This window comes from Macrotis lagotis, chromosome 1 (assembly GCF_037893015.1).
Source record: "Macrotis lagotis isolate mMagLag1 chromosome 1, bilby.v1.9.chrom.fasta, whole genome shotgun sequence".
NCBI lineage: Eukaryota > Metazoa > Chordata > Mammalia > Peramelemorphia > Peramelidae > Macrotis > Macrotis lagotis.
The window spans coordinates 857,455,996-857,475,504 of NC_133658.1; the positions used below are offsets into that span (position 1 = coordinate 857,455,996).

The following is a 19,509-nucleotide window of genomic DNA, read 5'->3' on the forward strand; positions in this document are numbered from 1 at the left end:
TGTTTGGTTTGGTTTTAGGGTTGGAGAGAAGGAATGGAACAGGGAAGGCAATAAAAGGTTCATCAGACTTATTTTATCCATGTCAAGGGCTCTGAACATCAGGAACTCATGTAAAAAAAACTGGTCTCTAATTCTTAGTACTACTGCCTTCAACATTACAGTGATAAGTGATTTGCTCAGTTCATGGTCAAAAAGCTAACAGATGTCAAACTGGGCTTGAATGCAGATCTTCCTGATTTAAATATTATCCACTATACCTGGCTATTCCCTCTATCTTGCATATAGCAGATATTTAATAAACAGTTCCTGTAATTAACTGAAGCAGTTAAGAGCATCAACATCAAAGTTTCAGAAAATTCTCCATTCTTTCCTACTATTGCTTTAAAACATGTCTTTATCCTAAAAATCAAAACCAAACAAACAAGCAAACAAAATGCAAAACCTCCATTCAATCTTGTAATCCCTTAAAAATTATTGTCCTCTGTTCTTCCATTCTCAGCCAAATTATGGAAGACAGACTTCTACTTTAGGTGCTACCACTTCCACTCTTCAACACTTTGAAAAATTGGCTTCTGACTCCATCAATCAAATGAAAATCCGAAGTTATTAATGTTCTCTTAATTGCCAAATATTGATGGTCTTTTTCCAATCCTAACATTCTTGTCCTATCTGCTGCCATTTCACACTGTAGACTTCATTGTTATATTTGACCCACTATCCCTGAACCCTATCTGGTGTTTATGACATCATTCTCTCCAAGTATGCCTCCTACCTAACTACTTCTTCTCTATCTTCTTTGCAGTATCCATATCACTCTCTTAACTGTGACCATTCCCTAAAATTTGGCCCTGGGTCCTGTTCTCTTCTCTATTCTTGACCTTGGTAACTACAATGGTTTCAATGGGTTTAAGTCATCTCTATTAAGATGACTCCCCAATTCATAGACCCAGTCTTTCCCCCAAGTTTCAATCCAAGTTCACCAATTGTTTATTGGACATGTAAAATGGATGTCCAAGAGACATCTTAAAACAGTATGTTTTTTAAAACTGACCTCTTTATCTTTCCCCCTAACCCTTTCCTCTTCCAAATGTCCTTATTTCTGGCAAAGGCAACATCATTTTTCTAGTGTCTCAGATTTATAACCTCCACATTATTCCAGATTTCTCATTCTCATTCATCCATATATGCTATTATTATTTGCTAAATCTTACTATTTCTACTTTCACAACCTCTCTCATCAATCCCTTCATCTCCATTCAAATAGCTCCTACCTCAGTCAAGCCTTCATTGCCTCTTCTCTAAATGATTCCAACAGCTTCCAACTGGCTCAGTCTTCTATCATTCCTATAACTGCCTAAGGTCTCCCAACAGTCTTCTATCACTCTTAAAACTGCCTCAGGTCTCCTAACACTCTGGACCTTACATACTGCTGCCAAAGTAATTATCCTTTAACAGTGATCTGATATGTGATTTCCCTATTAAATCAATCTGTGGTTTCTGATTGCATCCATGATCAAATATGAACTCCTTTGTTTAGTTTTTACTCTAAACAAATTCTCAAAGCCTACCTTGCTACAGCCTTTGGATGTTCCTTCCCACTCTCACACTCTGCAATCCAGCCAGATTGACTCTCTCTCTATTCCTCTCATGATACTCCATACTCACAACTGTTTCAGTATTTACCATTCCCCATGCCCATAAAGTGCTTTCTTACTTAGCTACAAATTCTCAATTCCTTTAAGACACAGATCAGAAACTATCCTGTGCATGAAGATTGTTTTAATCCTCCCAACTGCTAATCTGCTTCCTCCAAAACCACCTTTATTCAACAACTTTGTGTTTAATAATTATATATTGACTCTGGATAATTTTTATGTATACTTTACTATCTCCCCTGCTGGAATGGAAATTTATTGTGAAGGACTGTTTCATTCTTTTTACTTGTAGACTTAGCACCTAGCATAGAACCTGGCACATAGACCTTAGTAAAATATTTATTGATTGACTGACTGAAGTAATCCAGTGATTGGGAAGGTGGCAACAAATACACCCAGTTCTAGGACTCTGGCACAGGGAAGGAGGAAAGGAAGCTTTAGGATAAAAGACAAATCAAGGTTTCTTTTAAGAAATAAGAGTTAGCTTTGTTTATAAGCAATTATGCCAGACCCAAAATATGTAACTAAAGATAAGAGAGAAGGCAGCTAGGTGGTGCAGTGGAAAGAGCAACTGGTCTTGGAGTCAGGAGGACCTGAGTTCAAATACAACCTTAGACAACTTAATAATTATCTAGCTGTGTAAGATGAGAAAGAGGAAGATTTAAAAGGCAAGGTCTAAAGAAGATGGAGAGAAATGCAAGGAAGACCAAAAAAAAAAAAACCTGGAGTAATTAGCAAGACAAAGGAATGACTTTATCAGAGAAATGTGAAGAGGAAGAATCCTGTAGATCCCAAATGTCCTACAAGACTCCCTACTGCCTGGCCAAAACAGATTAAAATATAAGTGGGAAATATTTAGCAAAATAAATTAAAATATAAAAGTATAAATAATATTACATTTAAAACTAAGTCAATATGTGGCCTGCATGGACCCTTATTTCTTAGGGCCTTATTTCTATTCAAGTTTGTCACAGATGGTATAGAGAAATGCTAAGGGTACAATGAAGATGGTCTCAATTTTTCTGAGTAAAGTAGGAGGCTGGGTAACACAGGAATCTAGAGGAAAGAGTCTAAAATATCATTATGAGGAACAAGTCACCCTGGGAAGAATAAAAAAGTCTGCAGCAATGACAGTCAAATTGAGATGAGAAAAAATAGTGGACTCAGCAGAAAAGGTTCCATGACTTCCTACAGTAGTGATAAGCAGCACTGAAGTAGGAATAGAGAAAGAACCTAATCTCCTTTAAGAGTACAATAAGGTGGGGGTGGCTGGGTGGCTCAGTGGATAAAGCACTGGCCTTGGAGTCAGGAGTACCTGGGTTCAAATCCAGTCTCAAACATTTAATAATTACCTAGCTGTGTGGCCTTGGGCAAGCCACTTAACCCCATTTGCCTTGCAAAAACCTAAAAAAAAAAAAAATACAATAAGGGATATAATTGAAGAGACAAACAGAAAAGTTGTTCTAAACAAAGCAAATAAAAAACACTTCTTCCTCAGATACTCCAATTTAAGACAGTTAAATACAGAGAGATTTTAATATGGAAAGCTCATGAGTGAGTCTACAACAAATGTCTTTAAGTAAAGCAGGAGGCAAGGTCACCTTCACAGAACAGCATATGTAGGAGTTTGCTAGCCATAGGCCAGGGTAAGTATCCAATGATACAGAAGTATCTCCAGTGTCCTAAGGTGATGGAATACATATTCAGAATATGTATTCTTAAGAGGAAAGAATGTAGTTCCTACAGCATCTTTTCTTGCAAATTCCAGAGAGTTGGGTCTAGAGATCAAAAGGAGTTTGGAGTAGGCCCCAGGATCAGTACATTCTTAATCAGTTATTAGATCTCAGAATGAAATGCAGGTGGTACCGATTTTTTGGCCTCTGATAAAGTAGGGTTTCTGAAACATAAATGGTGATTAGAAGGAGAGAAAAGATCATTACCAAACAAAAGATAGAGAACTTCACAGAAGGTAAAGTCAATCATTTTGACAACAAAATTAAAAACAAAACCAATGCAATTAAAATTAGAAGAAAAGAAAGGGGAGGCTGCAGGTAAATTTTTGCAGTAAGTTTCTCTGATAAAGGTTTCATTTCTAAACTATATAGGGAATTAAAGCTTAAATTTTAAGAAAAAGATCCATTCCCAATGGTCTATGGATATGAATAGTTTTCAGAAAAAGAAATCAGAGCTAGCAATCAATATAAGTAAAAATGCTTTAAATCGCTAATAAATAGAAAATGCGAATTAAACCATCTCAATGCCCTTAAGATTAGCCAAGACAAAAAAAAGTGATAAATGCTAGAGGGTGTGGGAAAACAGGTAAACTAATGCACCGTTGATGAGACTGTGAATTAGTCCAATCATTCTGGAAAGCAATTTGGAATTTCTCCCAATTATATACTCTTTAACCCAGCAATACTGATATCAGGACAATTCCCTAAAAATATCAAAGAGAGAGAAAAGAATAGCAGCAAAAAACTAAAACTGGAAATGTCTGAACAAATTGATATACATATAATATGTATATGTACATGTGTGTAAATAATATGTATATGATATGATTGTGATGGAATATTAATGCACTATGATAAATAATGAAAAAGATGCCTACAGAAAAATCTGGGAAGACATGCATGAACTGATACAAAGTGAAGTGAATAAATCAATTTATAGTTAACTATAATATTAAGATAATCAACTGTAGAAGACAGTAATTCATTTAATGAATCACCATAATTCCAAAGGACTTATGATGAAAAATACTCTACATAGCTTCTGCTAGACTCAGAGTGAATATTGTGGCATATTTTCTTGCCCCCTCATTTTTAGGGGATTGACAGGGCTAGTGTAGAAATTTGTTTTACATGACTACATATCTACATAATAGATTTTGTTTTTCTTACCTTCCTAATGGATGGGGAAAGGAGAATCTGAAACTGAATTTTTTTTAAATGATGACCAAAAGTTGTATAGTAAAGTTCTCATTCAATCCTAGGTTAAAGAATATCATCTGAGACTCTCAAGAATGCCGTATCATTTGGCCCAAGAATATCAATACTAGGTCTGTATCCCAAAGAGATCAAAGAAAAAAGGAAAAGAACCAATAGGTACAAAAATATTTATGGCTGAATAAGTCATAAATTTGAATGTCACAGAATACTGTTGTGCTATAAATGATTAGCTAAGATGCTCTCAGAAAACCTTGGAAAGATGTACATTAACTGAGACAAAGTGAAATGAGTAGAACTAGGATTACATTGTACCCAGGAACAACAACACTGAAAGATAATCAACTTCTGAAATGGAATTATGATGAAAAAATGTTATCCACTTCCAGGGAAAGAACTGATAAAGTCTGAATATAGACTGAAACATACTTTTTTTGCTTTATTTTTCTTGGATTTATTTTGTTCTGCATTTTCTTTTGCAATAGTTTGATCTGGATGCATGACTGCACATGCATAATCTATATCAAATTGTTTGCATTCTAAAGGAGGGGGGAGGAAAGAAGAGGGAGAGAATTTGGAATGCAAATTTTTTTTAAATGTTAAATAAATTTTACAAATAATTGAGGAAAAAATTAAATACTAAATATTTTTAAAAAGCAAAATATGTTAAACAAGTTGGCCTTTTCATTCAGTTAAGCACTATTTCCCATCCTTACTCTGATCTAAACAGTTCAATTCTATAAACACTTCCTGAACAAGGTCTTCTGATAGGGTTTACCATATCTTATTTTTAAGTACCTATGATACCAAAAACAAGCAAATAAACAGACTGCTGACAATGCATCTAGCTATGTAAAACTCCATTCTTGACTTGAAGGAGCTCACAACTACCACAATTTTTTAACCTATGACTAATGTAAGGATCAATCTCTCTGAATTTAGCTAGGCTGACCCTCAGATGACATACAATCTGTAACCAGGTCTTTTTCCCAGTTTATTAAGATTTGCAAGGGTCATCACTATACCATAAGGAGGCATCAAAAAGGGGCTGACTTAACTCCTTGAAAATATAATATGCAGAACTTTACACAAGAATCCAGAAGTGGTTTAACTAAGGCAAATAATACAAGACTGTCACCCACACTCCCCCCACTTTTAATAATATATTTAAACATTACTGAGGTCTAAAAGTATATCAGTTTTTCTAGTCAGCTAATCAGATTGATTATCAATACTAACCATGCAGACTATTAAAATGCTCAGGTCCTTTATGCATAACCTGCTGCCATCTATATCAGTTCTATCCTGCACTTGATTACTGATTTGTAAAACATAAATTTAGGATTTTACACTGATACCTGTAAGAAATCACTGAATGTGTTTGTTTTCAACAGAATATAAGAGGATGCTGTTAGGATTTCATAGGTATCTGTCAGAGCAATACATAAACATAACTAAGGCAGGGGTCTCTGGGCTATTGATCAGGCTAAAAGACACAAGCCTATTTGCAGGGCCATAAGACAAAAGGAAAGATAAAAGAATTGATCCTGACCAATCACTGAACCAGGAAGAGTTCTTCTAGTTGGTCCTTAAGACACTTATGCTGAGCTTAGGTCAAAACCAGATCAAGTTGGTCCAGGTTGACCTGGGGCCTCTCTGACCTTTCACAAGTACACATGCTTAATTAGCTTCATGCATAGTAACTTACACACTCCCTGTGAGGATTGAGACTCATCAGCATAACAAGCATTGTATGACCAGGGAGGGGGTACATATTAAGGGGTGAAATGGGGAATAGACGTATCCATTACAACGTACCCCTGACCTATCATGACTCGGCAGGGAGAGAAACGCATTCCAAATTATGAGACTGGACACTGTTGCAATTCAGAGCTCTCTTCACTAGGGGGAGTGCCTGTTTCCTGCAAGGAATGTTAAATGGATGATCCTTCTGTCACTTGAGGCTGTTTCTTTATTCAGAACCAGGTGAACCCAGTTTGGAAAAGGGGGTTATGGATTTCATTTCTAACATCCCTAAAATGGTTCAAATCCCATCTCTCACATTTACCACTTATGTGACCTTGTCTCTTAACCTCCATGGATCTTTCTCATCTATAAAATGAAAGGAGCTGGAGTTAAGGGACTTCAGGGGTCCCTTCTGGCTCTACAACTTGGATACTATCAAATGTTAGATTGTTAATTTCAGCCCATCTTTGCTGCAACCAGAAATTCTTCTGGATCCAAACTCAGGTCATCTACCAGAGTCTCTCCATGACAACTTTTGAACATTTGAAAACTTAATAGGAATGACACAGTCATCAACAGAATATTTATTAAGTACAAAAAAATCTGAACAGAACAGGGTCACAGAGGCCTGAAGAGTTTTCCTACAATCAAAAAAATCTACTATTCAAAATGCTATATGTATCCAATTATTTAATTGATTTTATAGTCATTCTATCACCACACTCCTTTAACCTATTTTCAAGGAAATTTGTCAAATGTCTCCTAACCCTACATAATAAAAGAAAATGAGTTTAGTCTGCTATGACTGTTTCTTATTCCACTTAGATTGGTTTTTACTCATCACTTCCCTTCTAAATACTCACATTTCATACACTTAATAAAAAGTTCTAGAAGGTCCACCAGAGTAAAGTTTTACTTCTTTCCTACTTTGGTAAGATTTTCCTACTTCTACTCTCCAATCCATCAGAATTTCTCAAAGATCACCAACAATATTTATAATCCTCTTTGTAATGTTTCAAGACCATTTGATGTAATTTATTTGTGGCAGGAGATATGAATTCATTGAGGGCAACCAGTTACTTTCTTATCATCTCTGCACTTATCGTAGTTTCAGCTGTGAGTCACATTCATTACATCCTTCTCCACCAGGATTGCATCCTGGGATGGCAGCTGTAGGAGCCAAGCTGGATATATGAATTGGTAGTGTGAAGACCGCCTTCCTTCTTGGTAAGGAAAAAAAGCAAAATAATATACCCATCGTAAACTATATCATAACTGACACATGTTAAAAGTCACTGGAAAGACAAAATAACACAAAAAGGATATGGAGAACGTAGTATAAACACATAACAAAAAATGTATTTGAAGAATGTAGTAGAAGAGTGATGTGGAAATGGCAGAATGGACACTAAGAAAAATGTTCACCTTATTCCTAGGTGAATAGGAGAAATAGGTTCTTAAGAACATGTTAAGTAATATAAGGGTTTTATTTAAAGGAAGGAGGAATATTGGCTGACAACTTCTATAATAAAAATGAGTTTGTTGAAAATAGTGTGATCTCAAGACAAAGGAATGATAAACTAGGTAGGAATGAACATAATTAAGAATAAGGATAAAAGTCACCAAGATTAGGGTTCAAGAAAAGGTTCTATGGGCACTGTGAGACTATAATTGGGGTTAAGGAGTCAATACCAGAAGAGGTTGATTGATATGGCATGTTCCATTGGGCAAAAATTTAATCAATAGCTCTCTTTTGACATTTGATGCAGAATGTGAAATTTTGTTCTCAGGTGTTTTGGAGTACTTTGTAGCTGCCTAATAGAAGGGAAAGAGGTTGAAGAAGTTATCCTTGCCATTTGGAAGGAAAGGCAAGGCTAGAGGATGAAGGGCAAATAAATGAATCCAAATGGAAGTTTAAATCATTAACAGCAGGACTATAGACTCCAAAATTCAAGATGTTTTTATTAGCAGTGGATCTATTGCCAATTAAAAATTTAAAGTCTAGTCAATCTAGTAAATTGAAGAGTTGTTTCAGGAAACACAACAATTTAACACTTAGTTTAACTCAAGCTATTACTCAAAAGCTTAAATCTTATTATTCCAGAAACATTTGTGCTCCATTCTAGCAGACAATGGCATCTTATGTGAGGGCTTACTGGTCTTGTATACACAAAATTACCCCCTACTTGGCTGACTTACTCGGCATAGTGTCTACAAGGTATCACTCCTAAATGTGTTAGTGCTGCCTCTTATCCATATTTCTTTGTGGAAGAACAGAGTAAGTGGCTGATACAATGTGAAGTCTCTTTGAAAAATAATTACTACCATGACTGACACTTCAATTGAACTAAAATCTAATCTATGTCCACTACTATGGACTGCATTCCATCTATGCCTTCTGGTACTAAGGTAATCTTACCTCTGTTTTTCAGAAAATCCTCCAAAGCAGACCTACTAAATAGACTAAAAAACATATTCAAGAGTCTTACTACTTTGAGCAAACCACTGAAGCCTTCAGTAATCTACCTATTATTCCTCCTAGACCTTTCTCTGATCACACAAGTCACTGATTATGTCTCTTTTACGACTCTTCTTTTAAACAAGTTATTACTTGTAAGACAATGGGCATTTATACCCATGAAGGGGGCTTTCCATTATCTTTTTTTTTTTTAGGTTTTTGCAAGGCAAGGGGGTCAAGTGGCTTGCCCAAGGCCACTCAGCTAGGTCATTATTAAGTGTCTGAGGCCAGATTTGAACTCAGGTACTCCTGACTCCTGGGCTGGTGCTATATCCACTGCGCCACCTAGCTGCCCCTTTCTATTATCTTTTTAAAAAAACCTACATCTGGTTCTTATGAAATCATGTTACCTCATAATTTAACAAGCATATAAGAAATACAGTAAAAGATTGGTAATTAGCAATCATAAGCTCCGTGTCAAATTCTTAATTGTTTCAAAGCAAATACAAACAACTTTTAGCATTTTCTGAGGAGCACCAAAGGAAAAAAATTCTAAGTTCCCTCCACTTCTCTTTCTGATACTTCTTGGATCTTTTATTAGTTCAAGAAAAACTTTCAGAAAATGATAACTTAAACGTAAAACCTTTAACAAAAGTAGAATAGGTAAGAGAGAAAGTAAGTTTAAGTACCACACTTACTTTGAACCCCCCCAAAGTATTTTAAATACTAGTTTTCAATTTATGATACAACATTAAGGTCTTAACAAAGGTTGAAAAATCCTTAACCTTTTTATTCCTTTGAAAAGTTGGAAAGGACTTCAGTAACCATCTAGTTCAACCAATATCTGAAAAAGAATACCTTTAATAAGGGGAAACAAACTCCCTCCTCAGCCATATATTCTATTTTTGAACAATTCTTATTATTTATTCTTACAATTTTTACTTTCATTAAGAATAATTACCTCCTATAGCAGCTTGTTTTTCTGTAAAATATGGGGGTTGGACTAGATGGCTTTTATAGCCTCTGAATGAATGAGCATTTACTAGGTACCATATATCAAGCACTGTATTAACACAGGTGATACAAATATAAAAACTCTTAACAGACTTCCATTCTAATAAGAGAGACAGAAGATTTTTGCTACAAGTTAGATGGAAAGGTTCCCCATGGTCATTAGGGTGCAGAGGCAAAGCAGACAGTAATGTCTCAAATTCAATATCACTTCCACTGAAAAATCAGAAGTAGTTGCCACCAGGATTGCTTTCTGGGATGACAGCAGTAAAAGCCAGGATGTACAAATGACTGGTAAGGTGAAAATTGCTCCCATTCTTACCTGCCAACTGGAAGCAGTTGGTTGATCTGTTAGTGCTCATGATAGACGGGTAGTCAGTTTTTGCTCCCTTCAATGACAGCTTCAGGGTCTGGGACAGAAGCAGCACCAAAATCCTAAGAGGCACTGCTACACTAAGGCTCATGGCTCAGGATAATATACTCTCTCCATCAGTGTGGTCGAAGTAGTAGCAATGGTCTAAGCTACCTGTTACCTGCCACCCTTTATTTCTCCCTCAGATGTTTTGCTATTTTAAATAAATTGGCTTACTTGCCTCTCTACAACTTCCTCCTAGCACTTCTGACTAAACCTCCTTTCAAATAATCTGTGCTTCAAATAGCTAGTGATAGCCATCATTTCCCCCCAAACTTCTTCAGGAAAAATTTGCCCTGACATTCTCTATCGCCCAAACTGTTGAACAAAGAAGGAGAAAGTCACACAATAGTGCTTCAAAGGCCCACAACCAATTCTTGTTATTTGATCTCAACTGAACCCATTGTTGCACATAAAAACTTAAGTCTTTCTTTATAAGTTCAAAGCTTGCCAAGTCCTCTCAGCAGCTGTTACAAATCATTTCTCTAAAGTCCCAACCCTTTCCACACCAACATTTCTCTCAAATGTCCTCCCACCTACTACTTTTCTGAGTGAAAAAGTCAAACATCATGGTAACTCCCTCTTTTCACAGACTATTTCCTTCAATATTTTCATTCAATTCCTACCTTATTTCTATTTCTGATGAAAAGGGTCAACCCTTGATTCATCATATATCTTTGAGCCTTCTCAGGCTCTCTGTGTCTATGTTTCTGCTCACCTATAAGCATGCATGTCAACTACTGGGAGGCAGCACAGTATAGTGGATAGATGGGAGGACCTGGGTCTGCCTATCTCCTCAGACACTTACTGGCTGTTTGACCTTGGCCAATTTAACCTTTTTCAGCATCTGTTTCCTCCTCTATAAAATGGAGATAAGTATAACTCCCTCACAGGACTATCAAAAGGAACATATGAGATATATAGATGTAGAGAGAACCATTTGATATTTGTCCTTCATTCTTGAAGAAGATCATGACATCAAGAGGTGATGCCATGACATGTCCATGAATTGGATTTGAATGAGGCAGAGCTGTGCTAAATTACCAGTCTCATTTTCTCCTCCAGTCATCTGCGTCCAATGGTCAGATGTAAATCAGGACAAATTGAAGATGGTCCTAAATTCAGGGTAATCGTGGTTAAGTGACTTGACCAAGGTTACACAGATAAAAAGTCTCATGTCAGTTCCTACCTCCAAGGTCAGTGCTCTATCCATTATATCACCTAGACAGAACTATTATTCTCCATAGAGAGACCAATGTAAATCTATCTATACCTACTTTACAAATCTGAAAGTTCTATGTAAACGTGAGTTATTTTTCATGGTCAAATTCCTAGAAGAAATTATCTATACTCACTACTTCCACTCTCCTATCACCTAGTCATGTCTCAATCTTTTAAAAATCTAGTTTCAAATTCTACTACTCAACTGTGACAGCTTTTTCAAAAGTTACCAATCCCCCTTAATTGAAAATTCGCTCAGGCTCACAACTTTGGTGTCATCCTTAATTATTCAATGATTCTAATACAATACATCTAATTTGTTACCTAGTTCAGTCATTCCTACCTTCACACTTCCCTAAATAACCTGCTTCTTTCCACTCATACAAGTGCTATGATGGTGATACCTCTAGCCTCAACCAAAGATATGGCCTCTACTTGGTCATTTTGCCTCAAGTCTCTTTCAAATTTTCCTAATGCAGAGATCTGACAATTTTCACTCCTATTATCTCTAAGTTCAAATATAAAAATCCTCTATTTAGACTTTAAAGTTATTCACAACTTATGTCCTCCCAACCTTTCCTCTCATCTTGCACTTTCTTCCCTTATTCTAAAATAAAGTGACAGACTTTCTGTTCCTAAAACATTCTATTTCCTCAATGCTCCATTTCCTGATTCCATGCTTTGCACTGCCTATCCTTCATGCCTGGAATGTTTTCCTTCCTTACCTCAGTCTCCCAGACTTCCTTCAACATTCAATTTAAATCCCATCTCTTCAAAGAGTTTTCCTTGGCCCCTGCCAAATACCTTCCTTCCTATATGACCTATTGATTCTGTATGTATCTTCTGTGTACCTATTTTTATTTTGTCTCCCCCATTAAAACGTGAGTTCCTTAAGGACAGGGATTGTGCTTTTTTCTTTTCTTTGTATCCCCAGTGCTTATACAGTATCTAAAACATAGCAGGCACTTAAAAACTATTTATTAACTGATAGTTTGTTTGTTTTTTTAGGTTTTTGCAAGGCAAATGAGGTTAAGTGGCTTGCCCAAGGCCACACAGCTAGGTAATTATTAAGTGTCTGAGGTCGGATTTGAACCCAGGTACTCCTGACTCCAAGGCCAGTGCTCTATCCACTGCACCACCTAGCCGCCCCCAACTGACTGATGTTAATTTGACATCTGAATTCTTTTAATGACTCTACATTACCAGGGGACAAAATACAAATGTTTCATTGCACTCTAACATTTAAGATTTCTACAATCTCTCTCCAATCTGCCACATCTGCTTGATGAACTCTACTGTCCCAGTCAAAATGATCTATTCCTCTTCCCTAACATCAACATTACACTTCTGCATTTTTCTGAATAAACTATCCCCTAAAACTAGATCCCCAATATTTATCTCCTCACCACTTCCAATTCTAATCCTCACATCCATAATCCTTGACTCAAATTCCACATTTTTCATGAATACTGTCTTCATTCTATAAGCTATAAGTGCTTTTTATTACCCTAATTCTCCTTGGACTACACTTATATACAAATTATATTCTTCAATAGAAGGTAAACTCCCATGGGGGGCAGCTAAGTGGTAAAGTGGATAGAGCACCAGCTCTGGACTCAGGAGTACCTGAGTTCAAATCCAGTCTCAGACATTTAATAATTACCTAGCTTTGTGACCTTGGGCAAATCACTAAACCCCATAGCCTTGCCCCCCCCCCCCAAAAAGGTAAACTCCTAAAAAAAGGACTGTCATTTCTGACTTTGTGCCCAAATCCTGGCTCAATGCAATCCACATAGTAGGTGCTTAATGTCTGTTAAATGTAATTCACTGAACACCAGTACTTCATCTTGCACCAATGTTCTTTTCAAAGGAACATTTTTTAACTACACAGAAACAGAACCCAGAATAACTACTGCAAATGAGACAAAAGATGTTACCAAAAAAAAAAAAAAGATTAAAATGAAATGGAAAAGCATTTATTAAGTAATGGATATGCACAAACTATTATGCTAAATAACAGGAATAGGACCTGAAAGGTAGGTCAGCCCCTACTGCCCAGAAGCTCAAATGCTCATGGGGAAGAGAAGGAAAGAAAAGAGGTAAAACAATGCCAGGTATGAAGATAGTCAAGTTAAAAAAAAAAAAGGCCAGAGGAAAGAATGTCCTTTACATGGAACAGCAAGGAAGGCTTGAGAAGAAGGACCTAAGAGGCAAAAAAGACTCATCCAAATTCTGAAAGATTTTAAATGCTGAATGGAAGAAGTCACGGGAACTTTTTGAGTACAGTGATATAACCATACTATGCTTTATACAGCTACACAGAAATGATCAAGGGAAATTAATTAAGAGTGAAAATGGCATTCTGAGATACAGAGGGAAACAAGGGTGCCATGATTAAACCTCCACTAATGCTCCTTTTTCTCTAGGTTCCTGGATGACTTTTTATGTTGTTATGGAACTTCATCTGTGACTAACAGAATCTCAAAGATGGAATATCACTTAGTCCAACATATTCTGGCAAAATAATCCCTTCTATATATCACTCAAAAAACCTCATTCAACCATGGGCTTGAAGACCTTCAAGGAGAGAATCCATACCACCTCCTAAGATCTCCCATTTATGCTTTTGTACGGATTGAATCATTATAAGTTTTCCTTTTATCAAACCTAAATCTACTTTGCAATCTCCACTCATTTGTTTGTAATTCCTCCACTGAGGTTAAGCAAGGGAACTCTTAACCCCTCTTCTATCTAACAGTCCTTCAAACAAAGAACACAGGTATTATGTTCTTTCTTCAGAGCATAGACTCTATCTTCCATTATTTCAAACAACACTCAAAGCAGAAACAACATGTACCATGTTGGCAGTGCTCCCATAGACACTCCCTTCCTTCTCAATCATCTTTCTCAAATGTGATAACAAGAAATGTCTACACAAAATTCCAGAGTAAAACCAAACTATAACCTCCCTAAGTGATAGACACTCTGCTTTTCTTAGTGCAGTCTAGAACTGCATCAATTTTCCTGGATGCCATCACATACTGCTGGCTCACACAGAACTTTAGTTAAGTGTTAAAAACTCCTAGATCTTTTTCAAACTGTAACTTGGTGATACTTCTCAACTAAAAGATAATTTTTAAAAGTCAAAAAAAAGATTTTACACTTATTCCTATTAAATTTCATTTCATTATATCTGGCCCACTTGATACAGTTTAAGATCTTTTTTCAATCTTGACTCTTTTCGCCTAGTGTCAGTGAGTAATCCCTCAGAGATTTATTTGTCTCATTTGGAAGTTTGATAAACATGCCATCTATAACTTTATCTAAATTGCTGATAATAAAGTTAAATAATCAAGCACAAATCCCTGGGTCATTCTACTGGAATTCCACTCTTCCAAAGATGATTAAGAGCCACTAACAATTACTATGTAAAAACAGTGATTCAATGAGTGTTGAATTCACAAAAATATAATATCATCCGAGTCATATAGCTCCATTTTTTTCCCTGCAAGACTAGCAAGACAGATTCTGAGAGGCTCTTTGCTAGAGTCTGGGTAAACTATCTCTAAAATGTCTCGATTTAGTGATTTGTTTTAAAAAAGGAAAGAGATTCATTTGACATCTGTGTATGAAGACACAATTACTGTCTTCTTTGTAATCACACCTTCCTTTTTCTAACCATGGTTAAAAGGAACATGCTAGAATTGTCAGAAATAAGTCTAACTCAGTGGATAGTTCTTGAGTTGAAGTAGCATGTAAATATTTATTGAAGAGTATTACTGTGCTGTAAGAAATGATGAAAGGGGGCAGCTAGGTGGCATAGTGGATAAAGCACAGGCCTTGGAGTCAGGAGTACCTGGGTTCAAATCCAGTCTCAGACACTTAATAATTACCTAGCTGTGTGGCCTTGGGCAAGCCACTTAACCTCATTTGCCTTGCAAAAAAAAAAAAAAAACTAAAAAAAATGATGAAAGGGAGTTTCAGGAAAACAGAGAAATTTAAAGGAATTGATGAAGAATGAAATAGAAACAGGAAAGCAATGTCCAAAACAATGTCAAAACTAAAAAAAGGACAATTTTAAAAGAACTAATAAAGCTGATTGACATAATAATCAACCATTCTGGAGGTCTGATAATGAAGCATGCTACCCCACCTTCTGACTGAGAGGAAATAAACTAAATAGGCAGAATGAGACAGACATTTTTGGACACAGATAAGAAGTAAATTTGTTTTATTTGACTTTGCAAATTTGTCAAACAGGTTTTCATTTTCTTTTTTGTTTGTCCCCAATATGGGATAAGGAGAGGAAAAACAAATTCTTATTCACTGAAAAAATAATAATAAACAACTATGAAAATGAACAACTTGGTGACAGAATATCACATAACAAAGAACTCAACCTTCTTCTATACCATTTAACAGAATTGTTCCCAATGCCTTTCTTAGACATTCAGCACACTCCATGATAGATCTCCTCCTGGGTTCCCTTCTCTTTACTCCTACATTTTCCTACCTCTTTTTGTGTACTGTGTCCCCCTTTAGATTATAATTGTCTTGAGGAAAGGGACTGCATTTCTTTTTATTAAATTATACCCAGCACTTATCATAATGCCTAGGCACATAGTAGGCAATTAATAAATGTTTACTGGATTGAATTGGATAATCTGATTTTTTTTTCAGAGAAACTTATTACTCTATGTGCAGAGAATAAATTATTTTATACAAGATTTGGTAAAAGAAATTATGCAATTCAAAAATATTCACTAAGAATCTACTATATGGGGGCGGCTAGGTGGCACTGTGGATAAAGCACCGGCCTTGGAGTCAGGAGTACCTGGGTTCAAATCCAGTCCCAGACACTTAATAATTACCTAGCTGTGTGGCCTTGGACAAGCCACTTAACCCCATTGCCTAGCAAACCTAAAAAAAAAAAAAAAAAAAACATCTACTATATCTAAAAAAATAACCTAACCATGTGTACACTGTACAGGTTGTAAAGAAAAATGAAGCACTATCTCCAGGAGAGGTAAAAGTGAAGAGAGAGAAAGCAAAGTACTATAGAATGAACCTAGCTGTCTTTTGGAATGCAGATTTCTTTCAAAATTCTTTATGTAAAATAGAAGGAGTAAATACAAATTTACATAAAGTGAAAACTATCTGAATCACAAAGGGGAAGACAAGGAAGAGCAGAGAATTACACAAGGCTAAGGAAGATAAGCACTACTTAGAAAAGGTAATTAAGACAAAGTTTCTCAAAGGGTGTGAAGTGGAAGGAAATATGTCAATAAATTTTGGATTATTATATTATTGCTGATAAATTTATGGACACGTCCCCCCAACCTTACCAATTTCTGACCTCTACCCACAGGAGCTCAGCACACATACACATACTGATAATTCCTCAAACACTAAACCTCACAGTTCCTTAAATTACTCATTTCCTTTAACTTACTCCATGGGAGGTATATCCTGGCTTACCTTGATCCTAAATGTGCCAAGAGTTTAGAGTTCAAGAACTCTAAATAAAATTCCCTTATCTGATCCCAATCTATAGTTATCCCACCTTTCCCTCTGCCTAGCAACTCCAAACACTTTTCTTTGTCCCTTTCAAAACCTTAGTCTGTTAACTCCTCAGCACTTTACACTTTCCTCTCTTTCCCATCCTGATTTCTTGGTAACTTAATGATTGAAAAATTATTTGATATAAATCTTATTTAAATAGTCTATCTAATACATTAAGAAAAAAATTCAGGGGCAGCTAGGTGGTGTAGTGGATAGAGCACTGGCCCTAGAGTCAGGAGGACCTGAGTTCAGATCGGGTCTCAGACACTTAATAATTGTCTAGCTGTGTGACCTTGGGCAAGTCACTTAACCCCATTGACTTAAATAAATAAAATTTTTTTAAAAAAGGAACAACATTTGCATTCAAATAAAACATGCCTGTTTAATGTAGCTCAGAACTTGAAGTTCTTAAACTCAGAGAACTCAACAAAAAACAGTTGTTCCTACTGAAGAGAAATCATGTGTACAAGTCACTTAATCATCCTCTATTGATAAAAAGTGTGCCATTAAGAACTTCTGAGAACCACCAAGTTAATAAATCAGTAGTCAGAACACACCAGATGCAATCAGAAACAAAAAAATTAAATAACCTTATGTTTTATGTTGCCAAAAATATAAATTAGTCTTGTGACACAAGAACTGAAAACCAGAATACCATTTGGCAGAAATTAGGTTAAACCAACACCTTAAAACATATACCACAGTAAGTTCAAAATGACCTAATTATTAAAGATCATACTATTAAAAATTAGAAGAGAAGCAGATCAGGTACAAAGTTCATAGAGATAGCTTAACCAAACAAATGACAGTGGCAATTTACATTAAATAAAATGAATTCTAATTACACAAAATTAGAAAGCTTCTGCACAAACAAAATAAAGGCAAAGGTATCAAATATCTGAGAAATTTCTGCTATTGAAGATACATAAGAAATTAATATAAATATTTCAGAACAAGAAGCAATCCCAAAGAAATAAATGATAAAAGAATATAAAAAGCAGCTCACAAAAGAACTGCAAACTTAAAAACTACCATGGAAGATTGCTCAAATCACTAAGAGTAAAAGAAATGCAATCAAAATAATCCAGGTTTTGCCTCACACCCAGTAAACTAGCAAATATGACTAAAGATAGCAATAGTTAACATTGACAGAACTGAAGATAGACAAGCACACTAATCAATTACTAATGGAGCTGTGAATTCATTTAACCAATATTTAAAGACATTAGGAATTATAATAATATAAAGAAAGATCCCAAAATATTCATAGTAGTATTTATGCAAACATAAACATCTACATATACTCACATTGATATAGTGATAGTTAAGTCCTAGAAACAAAGTACATTGCCTAGGGATTGAGGAATGGCTAGACAAACATGGCAAATGACTAAAATAGGATATTACTGCACTACATGAAAAACACAAAGAAACATGAGATGAATTAATGGAAAGTGCTATAAACAGGAAAAACAATACAAAAATATAAATGGAAGAATAAAAAATAAAAACAAAAACCTGGATACCATGTAATTAGTAATGACTAAGCTTGATCTTGGAAAAGATATGAGAAAATTTATCTTCTCCCTTCAGGTGTGGAATATTTGATTTACTGTAAAAGTCAGTTATTCTGGTTGGTTTGGCTGAACTGTTTTCTTCCCTTTTAATCTTTCTTACAAGGGCTGAATTCTTAGGTAGGGGAAAGGGAAACATATATTTGGAAATTTAGGGTATATAAAAACAAAAGTTATCAATAACACCTGAAAAATAAAAAGTACGGGGCAGCTAGATGGTACAGTGGATAGAGCACTGGTCCTGGAGTCAGGAGGATCTGAGTTCAAATTCAATCTCAGACTCTTAATGATTACCTAGCTGTGTGACCTTGGGCAAGTTACTTAACCCCACTGCCCTGCAAAAAATAACAAAAACAAACAAAGAAAAAGAAATAATTGATAATCTGTAAGAAAGCAGCTTTAGTTTACATTAACTGAGATTTGTAAGGAAGTGAAAAGTGTAGATAGGGAGAAGAATAAGAAGTGGAGGCAACAAATAAAAATAACACTTCATAAAAATTTATTTATCCATGAAAAAACAGGAAATAACTTGAGGGGATGAGGCATGGTCAAGTGAAGATCCTTGGTGGTATGGTAGTTTATTTAAATGTTTTGGAGGGATATAGTCATATCTGTAAGCAATCAAGAAATTGAAGTATAAATTAAAGTAAGATAGAAGTATGATTTATGTGGAAGCTTCTAGTAAAGTCAGAAGGGCATAGGCTCATGGCACAAAAGATGATTAACTGATGAAATGCTCAATTTTTTTTTTTTTACTTTTCCTCAGAGACTATATAGGAAAGGTAGAGAAAAGGAATGGGCTCTGCAATCAAATTTTCACCTTTAACTATAGCCTGTGCAGAACATTAGAATTAAATGCAATGAGTTTTTACCTATATAACCTGAATATAAACTTACCTGGAATGCTTCTTAGGTGACTATT

At 35.6% G+C, this 19,509-nt stretch overlaps 1 protein-coding gene across 10 annotated transcripts in view; it reads right to left on the reverse strand.

The window, feature by feature from the left end:
• The window catches only part of FOXJ3 (forkhead box J3), a 155,131-nt gene that overhangs the window by 67,286 nt on the left and 68,336 nt on the right, over positions 1 to 19,509 (reverse strand). The gene's annotated exons all lie outside the window — the stretch shown is intronic.